Source organism: Lissotriton vulgaris, chromosome 3_1, assembly GCF_964263255.1.
Source record: "Lissotriton vulgaris chromosome 3_1, aLisVul1.2, whole genome shotgun sequence".
Lineage (NCBI taxonomy): Eukaryota > Metazoa > Chordata > Amphibia > Caudata > Salamandridae > Lissotriton > Lissotriton vulgaris.
The window spans coordinates 808986110-809000547 of NC_141689.1; positions in this window are offsets into that span (position 1 = coordinate 808986110).

Genomic DNA, 14438 nt, shown 5'->3' on the forward strand with positions numbered 1-14438 from the left:
TTTTCAATCGGCGTACATTCATTGGCTTCATATGCACAACCATCTCTTTCAATTGCAAATGTTAACGTATTTTCCTGTAAATACCTTTCCTCATTGAAAAAATCTTCAGCACCGATGTTTTATTAACTTAAGCCTTTGGCGACATCTATTTTTAAGTGAATTAATCAGTTTATCTAAACATCTCATTTTCTTCAAAATGAGAATAAATAGCTTTCTCTATAATACAAAGGCCTTATCTACTCGACACTTAACTACCTTTATCTGGATTTGCAATGCCCTTCTACTTTTTTCTGTTTTCATGCTTCACTCTTTTAGGAAATAATTTCTGACTCAGGTCTTTACATTTCTCCTCAAATCTGTCTGGTTGGGCTCCTCTTTTTCCGGCATTATCTTTTTTGAAAAAACAGTAAAATTTTTGTAACATGTTGACAAATCTTTAAAACTACTTACACCTGCAGAGGAAAGTTAATATGATATTATTGATTTTTTTATTATAAAAGACTGGGTGCTCTTACTCGATTTGAATTTTCTTGTACCATCATTCCCTTTCTCTGGCTGTACTTCATGTTTACAGACTTCCTTGTATATACTTCCTTATAGTACTGTTGATTTCTCTTCTTTTCTTCAGCTCTTTCGTTGGCATCTTCAATTGACTGGAAGCCCGACAGAGAAAAGAAAAGACAGATAATATTTATATCTGCTTCTTACATAGTTATTATTAATAAATCACACACCACACATTCTGCATGTTTGATCAAATAGTGATCTTACCTCGTCCTACCCTGAATGAGCAGTCTCCAAGTGGCAGCTCAACAGAGATCTAATGCTTTTTGTAGAATGTAGCATCCTTCCTATCATGGGTAATTGTCAATGACTATGCCACACACAGAGCTTAGTGTAAAACATCTTTACTTTTTCTGAATGTAACCTCAAACTCAACAGTGTAAACCCGCATTCAATTCACTACACTCTAATGCTTATGTCACAGTTCTACTGAATCCATTAGGAGCCACAAATGTTCCATCATTACATGCTCACATGACACTACATGTCTCCCTTTGTTAAATATAAAATATTTTTTTTTCAAATATAAACAAGTAGAGCTGTTCAGTGAGTCTTTGTGGCATGTGGATCACACATCCCCACAATGTCTGCGGAATCTGGGGACCAGTAGTAGAAATGTCCACTACTGACATTGGTAATGGAGAGACAGCAGCAGTTAAGGGTTCTACGCTTATCTTTTCGGACCCAGTCTCTACACTGACAACAGTGCTTGGCGAGCGATGAGCCACGCATCTAAAAGGTGAGGAATCTTGCATACTTGACTTCTCAGGATGATGGGCAGTCACTATGTGTCCTTTGCTGGTCACAAAATGAAACAAGAACTCTATCTACTTTCATGAAGGTGAAATCTCATGCATGCCTTCGCGTGTTGGCATAGGCTCTAATTTTCCTCTTATGAACCAAGTCTTTCAAGAATGTTTCTTCCTCGGAATTTGCTCTTCTGTCCATTGAGGTAACTTGGTTGTCATGGCTCTCCTGCACATCAAGGTTGCAGGGATTTCAACTCTGGTTGAGTGAGGGTTTGGGTGGTAAGTTCAAAGAGGAGAATTTTAAACAGCTTTAAGGTTGAGCTTTTCTAGTTTAGGATGCTGAACAGCTTTCTTTAGAGTACTCATGAAATGTTTGACAAGGCCACTGGCCTAGGGCCACAGAGGAATGCTATTCTGATGCTTCACATTAAAAGGACTGAGAAAGTCTTTGAATTCCCAACTGTTGAAAGGTGGGCCGTTCCCAGGTCCTGCAGATGCTGTGTGGTCTCTCAATGACATGTTCTTGAGTGATAGATGAGAGATCTTTGATCAATGGAAAAAGGTAAGGTTTATCAACGATCACCATCAAGGGATGTCCATTGTCAAAAGGACGACGAAGCCCACTGCTATTCTTTCTCATGCATGCCTTGTCGACTCTGACATGCTTAATGAGTGTTGAGTGGTTTTCAATGAGAGGCAGTTGCATGGATAACAGGCTTTTTATTACAATCATCTCATCAAGATGTGGAAACCAGACTCTGATAGTTTGTTTGGTGGCGACAATCCCACAATTTCCTTTATGGGCCACTTCTGTTATTTGTCATTGCAGACTCTCATAAATAATAAATCTCGTCCCTTGTAGAAGAATACCTTCCTGAATAAATGACAGTTCATCTTTGACATTCTTTAACGTTTGATATTCACTGTCGTTGGTAAGAGTTTGCGGGTGCTGGCACCAAGACTGATGTGTAATAACGTCTTTCATTTTCAGCATGTCGCTATCTTGACTTGTGTCAGTGACAAATTGTTCTCTCAAAATGGCAGCTGGAGGGCTTGATTCCCCAATGAAATTCATGTAGGCTTCAGCCATCTTTGAATGGGTGCCAGGGCATTGCAGAGGCACTTCTGAAAATTAGTTTTTAAGGTTCTGATCTTTCCCTGGACAATGCATGATGATGTCAGAAGAGCAGTGGCGGATCCTCCATGGAGGCGTTTGGGCGCCGCCCCACTGCTTTCTCGCCGTGCGAGAAGACAGAAACAAATAGTAGAGAACTACCATTTGTTTCTGCCTTCTCCCACGGCGAGAAAGCAGAAGTTCCTGCTTGAGATAGTGGGAGGGGTTACTCGAGGGCAGGGGGAGTGACTTTCCCCACTGTTGTTAATACTGTCTGTTTGGGCAGCCTGAGAGGCTGTCCAAACAGACAGTGTTAACGGTATTAATACCAGCAGGAAAGCCCTTCCCCCTGCCCTCGAGTAACCCCTCCCACTCTCCCTGTTCTCTGTATCCTGCAGCATACAGAGAAATGACGTGGTGTTGGGAAAGCCGGCCGAACCAATCACAGCGCTGTGCTGTGGTGGAGCCGGAGGGTAGGGAGGCTGCCTGGCTTCCTGCGTGACGAGTCTGATGAGGAATTCAAGAACAGGACTGCGGGAGTCGGAGCTAACTTGAAGGCAGGAAGCCGGAAGGTAAGGTAAGTTAAGTTTATTGACTTTGTTGTTTTATTATGGATTGGGCTCTGAAATGCTGTTACCTATTTACTAGTTTGAAGAGGTAGGTGCAGTGACATAAAGAAGTTTCCGGAAAGTCACACAATTTACTCTACAAATTCAGTGAAAGGAGAAAGCGTACATTTTGGATTGTATTCGTGATTACATCATTCATTACGCCAGTTGTCTCATTTTCTTGATGATATTTTTTTTGTTTAACAAATCGGCGTAAGGCAGGGGGAGAGTGCTGTGGCCTTGGCTGCCCTTCAATCAAGGCAAAGAGCTGGCCTTTAGATCACGCCACACTCTGTTGGTCTGCCGCTGTCTTGTTTCACTGACTTATAATATGCTCCTGTATCTTGATTAACCCACTTTGCGGCTGTTAGCAAATATGTCTTTCTTTCCACATGAAGCGGGAGGCCTCTCTCCGTTTCCTGCCCTTTGATGCTCACTTTCCCTCCGTGTCCCTTCGAGTTTGCATTAAAAAGCGATTTCCCAGCAGTTCTGCGCACGCTTTCAACCGCCCCCGCCATCACTCAAGGTCACTGGTCATACCGACGTTCTCTGTGCCTCTTGTATGACTTTGTGTTTGTGCTGCACTCTGCAGTTCCTGTGTTTGCGGCACTATGCCCGGTAGACATAATATAAATAACTAAATAGGCCCTGCTGGAATGTGTCACTGTTACCGGGCAGTGGTTGCCTGTCAAATGCCAATACGCTTTTCCCACCCTGGACTCCGAGGTCACGCGATTGAAACTGACAGAGTGCCACTCGAGGTTCTCTCTGACCATAGAGGGAGAAAAATCACACACTCCTATCTCTTTTTCCGTCCGCGGTCCTTAGGGATGACCAGTGGGAAAATTGTCATCACGCCCCGCCACTTCCAAATGTCACCAGCCGCGACTGCAGAAGCGGCATGACAAAACTATAGTAGCAAAATCCATGTATTTGTATTGTTTGATACAAAGGAGGGAGAAATCAACTGCGCTGCTCCATAAAATATGTCAGTTTCTGATAAGTGGTTGCTGACAGAGCTCTGGAAGACATTTTTCTATGGGTATTAAAAAGCAGCCGGGACCACGGGGAACCACACACCACACTTAGGTTCACAGCGGATGACTCGTCTTGACCGAATCGGATCTAGGATGAGCCTCCTCACACGAGCCCCGATTACTGCCACAAACTCATTAGCATTGAATGTTTTGCTATTTTAAAGTGTCAGTGAGTACGCCGACTCTTTTTTCATACCACACACCTTAGCGTGTGTGTAGGTACCGCACTAGTTGTTCACATGGCTTCTTACACTTTTTTGCCACTCACTTATCACTTTTCTGGTCCTGAAGAAAGCCCCGTTATTCACACAGTGGGGGCTGAAACATGTAATCCGCCACACATAATGGTAGTGAAAAAAGCTCCTAGGCAATGTCAATAAAGCAAATATACACAATATCTATAACATTAAGAAAACCAAGGAAGACAGAAAAAATATATTCAAAGTTGTTACCATTTTAATAATTTCTTCTCATATTATCCAAAACAAATGATATTAATACAAAACATTAAAAAAATTAAACACAATATGTAACACATCACATTTAATCAATGTGTATAAATAAAGGGTTAAAAAGTGGCAATATCTTTATTAACTCAACGCGCGTTTCGGCGTATACAACGCCTTCTTCAGGAAAGCCACACAATTATAGATCCTGTTTCAATGTGATTAGTTCCTAGTGAATAAATCCTGCAACTCCATAGTTGGTGGATGTTCTTGATTCTAATAAATGGCTGATAAAAATGTGGTCCACCGAATGTGCAGAGCGATGTCCTATTAATTTTAAAATCAACGTTATCACGAAAAGGTCGAATGTCTGGTTATCAAACAAGCCTCGTGTAGGTATATTTGAAAAGCGACCTGGTCCCGCTAAATGTTAAAATCAGTAATATGATATTCTAGAAAGCCTCTTGCGATGGAAGAGATTCTACGAAGAAACTGGAACAAGCGCTAGATATGCGATAGTGTTCCAAATATGTAGCTGAATAGGCATGCACAGTAAAGGACTTATCTGATAAAAGGAGGCTCCAGGTAGGATCAGGCTAAGGATGGCTGCCGGTGATGCCTTCGGAAAAGAGTATCACATAAGTCAACTGATAGGTAATTACTCCTAAATAGTTGCACCACACATATTTTAATTATATCCTGAGCCGCCAACATTAAAAAATAAGGGCAAGAATTCTCAGAGGTATTTTTAACTGTAACATAACACATCACATCACACTTGTGCACCAACACCAGCTACGATGTAATCAGGCGTCGTAGCACAACCAGGGGGCATTTGGTCGCCCGGTTGGGACCCCAATGATGAAACATGACACCAACTAGGTTGGTGTGTGAGGGTTTTTTTCACAACACCTAAGGGGTCCAAGCTCTTGCCACAAACAGTGACTAAAGTAATCACATACCCATAGTGGGCCCGTCCACATTTGTTTAAGTATAGTACGTTTCAGGGGAACAGGACGCGCCCCCAGAAAACCCTCGCTATCCCATTGTTTCTCTCTATTAAAAAGCACAAACATATTGACAAGAACAAATAAGCTGGAATATGACATTCCTCATTCCATGCTATAGGAAGACCTTTCTAATTGCAGTAAAAGCTGCAATTCCAATTGTTTCTAATATTTTCACTCACACAATCAGCAATGTGTGGTTTCAATTTTACAGGTACATTTTAAGACGTTATGTATTTTTCATAAAACCTCCTGCAAAGCCTGTATTGCCTCAATGTAGAAAGCCCATTCAATAGAGAACTGCAACATATATCATTGTATTTATCAAAAATACGTTTTGTATATTTATACATACAAAATTGATAACCTCATTTAAATTCATTACAAAACAGTTCATTTCATTACAAGAATCATACATATTTTGTTTACATGAACTATCAGCTCCACAAACCCCAAATTCTAGAACCCAACATTGATACCACTCAGACAAATCACTCCTACTCATAAACTTTCCACACATGTCCCTGAAATTCCTTTGTTGTTCCAAACGGGAGAGTATGTGGTACATATCTCTCTTTTTTTTTAACTCATTCTGTTTCTTTTTTAGGCTTTGTATCTTATTCCCTCTATTAGATTCTCACTACTTTAAATTGACTTACCATATTTGTTTCCACTTTTCACAAGGTATGTACCATTAGCCAATTATTTGATTTCTCATTGTATGGTATATAAATGGGCATAATACCTTCCATGCCTTCAATTCTTTATGCTCCACAGGGTAATCTATTCAAACGATATTTTCTTTTTTGGAAACTAATTTTAAAATATACCAGAATAAATATATTAAACAATCCTCTTGAGACAATTCATAAAGGCCGTCTGCAAGGCATTTTATATTAGCGGCTTAAAAGAACACAATATAACTGCTAATTTTCGCAAAAAGACCATCATCATGTGGTGCAGTGACCTACTCCCATATCTATACGGTGGAACATTCAGGACCCTTCATCAGTTCCTAACACGAGAAAGCATATACTCCACAAATAGTTTCCATGTTCTGCACTTATGTTGCAAATAGTGCTTTCATCAAAAGGACCCTTTTCTGAAAATTAAATTAGGACACCTGTTGTAGAAGATATATATCCTGCAGCAACTTACCAGTCGAATCTACTTCACAAGCATCTAGAGTAACCCCTCAGTGAACATCCAATGGGCCACAGAACACTCTACAATGCGGTTGGTCGTCCTTGAATGCTCTAACCAGTTGCAAACTAATTACTAACTACTATCTATTTAAAGCAAGAATGGAATCAAGTGAACATCCATTGGTACTATTATGAGAGAGATGCTAGGGCCCAAAACGAAGAAGAGGGACTTTAATAACTTGTATCACCCCAGGCAGAAGTTCTATACGTCTATAATGGAATCTCATAGCCATTATGATGGCAGGCTTCAGTGGTGCTGGCTGCCTCACAAGCATTGCAGGTTCTATATCGATGAGTACCTTTAGTGGGTACAACTCCTTCCAATGATATTTAGATACATTGAGGGTTCTTTTTTCATCCAAGAATGGACTAATTTGGCCTAAAGTTGTCCCTGAGGCAAATTATCTACTAATTAATCTAAATGTATTATTTATTGATATTTATGTTTTTGTATTTATTAATTTTGCTGTTTTTGTTATTATTGGTATAATAATGATCAAAATCATAATAATAAAAGTTGTTAATATTATTATCATTATTGTTATTAGTAGTAGTAGCAAAAGTAGTAGCAGAAGTATTATTATTATTATTATTATTATTTAAGTTAAAGATAGCCCTAACATAATATTCACACCATTCCAACCAAGGCCTCTCTTTCATTCTGAAGGTTGGATTCTGTAACAGTAAGAGCAGTTGTTCATTGCATGAAAGTGGGATGTTGGTTGACTGGGGTGTGAGTCCTGGTCAAGCAGCAATCACAATCCTTGTCGGGGGTGTACAAGCCAACCTTAAATTAACCTGTGCTCAACCCTCCGGTAGCTTGCCACAGAGCAGTAAGGCTTAACTTAGAGCAATTTGTAAAGTATCACTGCAACACCTGATTTATAATAAATTAAACAAGACCAAAATAACAAAATTCCTATCAGTAGAACGGGACGTATGCATTTTAGAACATTTTGGTAAAAATTGTGCCAAAAAACACAAAGCGCCAACTCTAGCTATCTCTTCACGCAAGACAGGGACAAAGTCACAAGTTCATGCTAATCACAATGGAGTGCGGGCTGGCTACCGGGACACGTAACGCCCACTAAACAAAGAATCTTAAATTCAGGTTCGCAAAGCGTTGAGAGGATCCTCGTTGAAGATGCATTGCGCAGTGGTGGTGATGCATCGTTCTGAGGTGCACCAAGGTTGCGTTGCGAGGTCGAGCATCATCGATTAGTCTATTGTCATCATGGAGGTTGCCGTTGACTAGGGATGCAAGGCCCAGTGCTGAGGATGCATAGCGCAATGGTAGATCCAATGGGGTTGTGATGGCGATGCAGGTCTTGCGACTGGTCCAATCGATGCAGCAGCAGTGATGTGTAAGTTCAGCACCGGTTTTACCAGAGAAGCAGAGTAGATGTGTTGGTTTTGTTTGATACAAAGAGGCTGGTAAGGCACCTTAACCCCACTTCCACGGGTCCAGGACTGGGGTTGCACCATTTGGCAGGGTAAACTCACAGATGGCAGAGTCCAGACGCAGGTGCAAGGTTGTTGGAAGCATATTGGCCAGCCTATTAGCCCTTGGAGTTACTCTGGGTTCTGGGTTTAGGAGATGCAGGTCCCATCCTTCTCTCCCAGGCAAGGGGGCAGAAGTCAGCAGGTCAGCAAAGCAGGGTAGCAGTCCTCCAGGTCAGCTGGGCAGCAGAGTTGCCGTCCTTTCAGCAGCACAGCAGCCCTTTTTCCTGACAGAGTATCCACAGGGCCAGAGGTGTACTGAAGTGATAATGTCTGAGATCTAGTATATGTAACCAATTGTGCCTTTGCAGTGGGGAGAAGTTTCTAGAGGCAGGCCTGTGACGTGCACAGATGCCCTGCCTTCTCTGCCCTGGCCCCAGATTAACTACAGGGATCCGCAGCCCTTTGTGTGGGGGCAGGACACAGCCTATTCAAGTGTGTAAGCGGGGCTGGGTCCAGCTCCTCCCTCCAATCCTGCCAGTAATGGCCCATCTATTCACATGTAAGCTTCACATTGTGTGTTGCTGTCTAGAAGGAATACACAAATCCAAACTGTCAACTACACCTAGAGTCAGACTGCAGGCACCTAAAAGCACCTGCCGCTTTGAGAAAGGTGGCAGGAAAATGCCACCTTTCGCAAAGCGATCACATCAAAATTGTGTTTTGAAATGCGACTTAACCGTAAGTTAGGATTTCCAATTATATTTCTGGACATCAAACATGAATGGGTTACTTGTTCCCATTTGGAAATGACACTTATTAAATGTAATAGGGCAACTCCAAATATTATCCTATAGGAGAGGTAGCCTTTGCAGTAGTAAAAAATGAATTAAAGAGGGTTTCACTACCAGGACATGTTAAGCTTAAAGGCATATTTCTAACGTTTTAAATACACTGTGCCCTGCCGTCTGGTCTGACCAGGGCCTATCCTATGGTCCTATGGTCTACTTATGTGTATTCGAAAGGAAGGTTTGGGCCTGGCAAAAGGTTTATTTTACCAGATTGACATGGCAGTTTACGATTACACACACAGTATGTAATAGCAGGCCTGATACATGTTTAAAGTGCTTCTTAAGGGGGTCGCACAATCAGTGCTGCATACCTACTAGTAGCATTTAATGTACATGCTCTGGGCCCATGTAGTACCACTTTACTATGGACTTATAAGTAAGCATCTGCGAATTTTGCGAATTGGCAATTTGCGAGTTTGCGTATTTGCGAATTGGCAATCCGCCAAATTCGCGAATTCGCGCAAATTTGCAGATTTTTTTATTTTTGCGTGTTCGCAAGGTTCTTTGCGTGTTCGCGGGTGTTCGCAAGCGCTTTGCAATTTCGCGGTTTTTTTTTGCCTGCTTAATCACTGCCACCCTCTTGTTTTTTATGCCCATCTGCCCATCTGCCCTCTATACCACTTGTTTCTGTGCCCTTTTGCCCTCTGCCCCACTCATTTTTTGTCCCCTTCTGCCCTCTGTCCCACTTTTGTGCCCTTCTGCCCTCAGCCCCACTTAGAATGGCGCCGCCAAGCTGCCAGCGCCATTCTAAAATAGCTAGAAATAGCTTCAACAGGAAGCACTAATATATAAAGTAAAGCAGGTGCTCCAGTTGAAGGTCAAATTAAGTTACACAATCATTAATCAGCCCAAGTTTGGGGTGATTAATGATTTTACAACTGAATTTGAGCAGCACCTGCTTTACTTTATCTATTAGAGCTTCTTGTTGAAGGTGACTATTGTAACTATTTTAGAATGGCTCTGGCAGCTTGCTGGCGCCATTCTAAAAGAGTTACAAAAGTCAGCTTGAACTTTTGACCCAATCCGTTCCGTTTGCGGATTTTCGTTTGCGGATTTTGCTGAAAATCCGCGAAATCCGCTAGCGTAACGGATTTTCCGCTCTTGCTTACTTATAAGTAAACTAAATATGCCAATTGGGTATAAGCCATTTCTACCAGGATTAAGGAAAGAGCCAAGCTACCAGAGGGTTTAACACAGGTTAATTTGGGGTTGGTTGTGACTTAACCCTGACTAGGATTGTGGCTCCTGAATCATGCAAAGCAGTGCAATTTAAATTCCCTGAATTTAAATTGCATTGATGTGCACGATGAATCACAAATGCACCTTTATGGATAAGTTTGAAGAACCATGCAATGAAATACATAAATTTAACTAAAACATATTGAGCCTGTCAGATTTATTAAAAAACCTTGTGATAAAGATATGGTTGATGTATTTTGTATACAAAGAGGAAACATAGAAACCTAAAGGGATACTTAAGTAGTTCTTCAAGGGAGACATTGTCCAGCTTCCTGACCAGTGTATAGCGGACATGTAAAATAAATTACTTATATTTCAAACTCGAGGAACACCCGGTAAACATACACCCTGGAAACATACAGTGTGCATACTTTGTTATATCGTAATGAGCTTCATTTAAATTTCACACAACCCCCTGAAATTTCTGTTCCATCCTTATACACGCTCAGTCATCCATTCATATTCATACAGATTCATCCATTCATCATCACTCTCATCCATTTATTATTACTTTCTGTCTCTGGATCTTTAGTTCATCCTCTCTCCCATCCATTTGTCTAGCGACTCATCCATCACTCTTCTTTCCTGGTATGATGGTTAGATGTACATCCTGCTGACTTCAGACTGATCTGTATGCCACAAGTATAAATCCCAGCATGGGTAACTGAGCATTCAGTTCTTTCAAGTTTGGTAAATTGAGTCCCATATAATTAGATAATATAAAAATTATCTATAGTACTTAGAAAAAGCAGAGGTGCTAACTATATGACACAATATATAGAAACAAGTTAGATATAAATCCTCATAACTTTCATACATTCATTCAGCTATTCCACTTTGTTCAGGTATAAATTTTATTCTCACCCTCTTTTCAAGTCACTGATTCATCTCTACATATCTGTCTGTCTATCTGTCTGTCTATCTATCTATCTATCTATCTATCTATCTATCTATCTATCTATCTATCTATCTATCTATCTATCTATCTATCTATCTATCTATCTATCTATCTATCTATCTATCTATCTATCTATCTATCTATCTATCTATCTATCTATCTATCTATCTATCTTTCTATCTATCTATCTATCTATCAATCCTTCTATCCTAATGCCCTGTACATGCATTTATGTTATCATTCATCTTAACACTCTGATCTATTAATCCACCACCTCACACTTTCAGTCATCTATGTGCCACTACATTCTCATTCATTGTTTAATCATTAAACTCATATACGTTCATCAGACGCCTTCCATCCTCACCATTTTATTAATATACATATGTATTACCTACTGGCGGTGCCCACTAGGTAGCTATAGTTAGGACCAAGTTTTCTAAGGAAGAGCATTTTTTGTTTTGCTTATTTCTTTGGCGTTGTTTGATGAATCTTCATGAAACTAATTCTTTGTTCATATCAGCTCCTATGTTGAAAGTTTGGGGGTGATTCGTCGAGGGGGAGCTGAGAAAAAAGGGGGTCCCAAAACGTGTTAATTTGCATTGAAAACGTTACACAAGGCTACAGGTTGAACGGGTGCACGGAATTACCCCAAATTTGGCAGGGAGAAGTGTCTTAGTCTAAAAAGTACACTTTTGTTTATTTGATGTAAATCCATTCTGTAGATTTTGAGAAATATCGAAGTTTACAGATATCGCTATTAGGGAATTCAGGCATCTGATTGGCTGAGGCGTTACGAGCACGAGCTTGCTGCTTATTAGCTGCGAGCAGTACGAGCGGTTGCAACTAGGAAGTGTTGCCTGCCATTTTGTGCTTTTGTTAAAACAAGGGGAAAAAAGGGTGAAAAGTGTAGGAAAGAGGAGGATAGGAGCAGTGTAACCTCTGTGGGGGAGTGCGAAGCAAAGTAGTCACTCCTACCGGTCTGAAAGTGTGGTGTTGGTCTGAGTCAAATGGTGCGGAGATGAGAGGCTGCTACACTCGGGTATGAAACCGAGAGCCTAAACCATGAGCTCATTGCTATAAAGTGATGCGCTCTGGTCTTTGTAGCATACATGTGCAAGTAGTGTTAGTAGGCGTTTATATCATACAGGGAGTGAGAAGCGAACTACTGACCGATACTGTGCGTTTATACTATACCAGTAGTGGGTAAGCATACGTACCGCTGTGAAGACTCAGGGATCAAACCAAGCTGATTGATGTAAAGTGATGGGCTCTGGGCGATGTAGCATACTGGCCGCTGTAGTATAACTGTGTAAGTAGTGTTAGTATGCGTTTATACTATATGGGAGTGGGAAGCGAACCACTCATCCCTAGTAGTCTGAAGACTCATGGATTAAAGAGTGAGCCTAAATCGCGAGCTCATTGCTGTAAAGTGATGTGCTCTGGGGGCTGTAGCATACCTTTAGAAGTAGTGTTAGTTTGTATTTATACAATACAGGGAGTGGGAAGTGAATGGCTCACCCCTACCGGTCTCAAGACTCGTGGATGAAACCATGAGCTCATTGCTGTAAAGTCATGTGCTCTGTGTAGTATTCCAATGTAAGTCATAGTAGAATGTTAGTATGTAATTCTACTAGAATGGAAGTATGTAATGTTACACGATGCTGGAGAAGACTGTTGCATTGCTGTCTGCTCCTGTTGGTGGCTGTTTAAGCTGTCTTGTTTACCTACAATAAATCTACTTATCGGTTCCACTGCTGTCTGCCACTTATCTACATAAATTTGGCGATGAGCGGGAGGAGGTAAAAAGAAGGCAGCACTCACCAATATATCGAGGTTGCTTGTGTCCTGCTGAAGACCCGTTTTCTTCATGATGCTGTTTCTACTCATTCCATGGCCGTCGTCGCATTGAGCTATGTCATCCGACCTCTGGTATGATTTATGATTTTGGATTTTGTGCTTCCTCTGCCTCTTCACTGCACTCTGGTCGCTGTACTACACGTGTGCATGTAGTGTTAGTATGCGTTTATACTAATTCTGTACTTATGCAGTAACCAATGCATCATGGCCCTAGGGGGCGCGACCTTTCAGGCGCAGCTCATACAATGTCCTGGGGTGTGCATCCGCAGGACATTTATGTGTGCTATTAGAGGGTGGGTGCATGGCTTCCACTCTGTGATAGCAAATCCTTGTCTGCCCCGTTGAAGCGAGAGGAGGAAAACCTCATATCGCTTTAATAGCGCCTGGTGACGCCGAGATGGCGTCACCAGGCGCTTTATAAATCCCTTTATTATTTATTATTATTATTAGAGCGGATCCGGATAGTAAAAATGGAGAAAAAAAAAGGAACCGGGTCCCACCCGTTCATTTAAATGAGCCCCCTGGTCGGTAATGTTCCGGGGCAAATCCTATTATTATATTGCTGGGTCTCTGCAGCGCTGGGGACCTTAATCTCACATGTAAATTAGGGGCAAGAGGGCACCAAGACGTTTCGCAGCCTTGGGGGTCGCCACGTTCCCGGGTATTGTTTACTAATTGTTCCGGGCCTTTGAGGTCAACTCAAGTCCGGGGATTGCCACCCTCCGGGGCTTTACTTAAATATGCAGGGTGGGCTTCGCCAGTCCCTGAAGCCTTGTAGTGCAGTTCCTATTTTCCCAATAGGCTCTGCGCATTGGAATAATAAAAAAGCATTGTAGACGTAGAACTGAGGTCATGTAGGTCACTACTGACTATGTTAAACTTAATTTAGGTTTGCGCCAGCTAGCTCAGAGGTCACTGGAAACTGTCTTGAATGAATAGGGAGGGATAAGCTACCCTGGCTCAGACAAGAAGGGATTCAGTTTCCGACAACTGCATAAACATGACAACTTTGCTCCCTCAGAATAAGAGTGTATCTCTAGAGTTGTGTGAAAACAATAGACAGCTATTTCACTCAGTCAGCAGTGCATACTTAGTTTCACCAGAATGCAGAGAAATAGAGAGACGGGCGTTTTCAATAAAAGGTGTTATTTATTGAGCAGTCTTCTTTCTCATGCAAGAGAAATAAATTGCCACAATTGCAATACTTAAAGTAAAGTAAAGTGCGTACAGTAACAGTAGTATTAGGAAATAATACTGTAAAAGCATTGATATGGTTTCTTACTAACTGGTGCTTCTAACTAAGCCTACCCCGGTGTACCCCGGTGTACCTGACCTAAGCCTAATACTTGGGAAGGGATGAGTAAGTAGCAGTTTAAGTTAAGTTGGTTAAGAATATTTTGCCAATAATCTGCATCAAGAA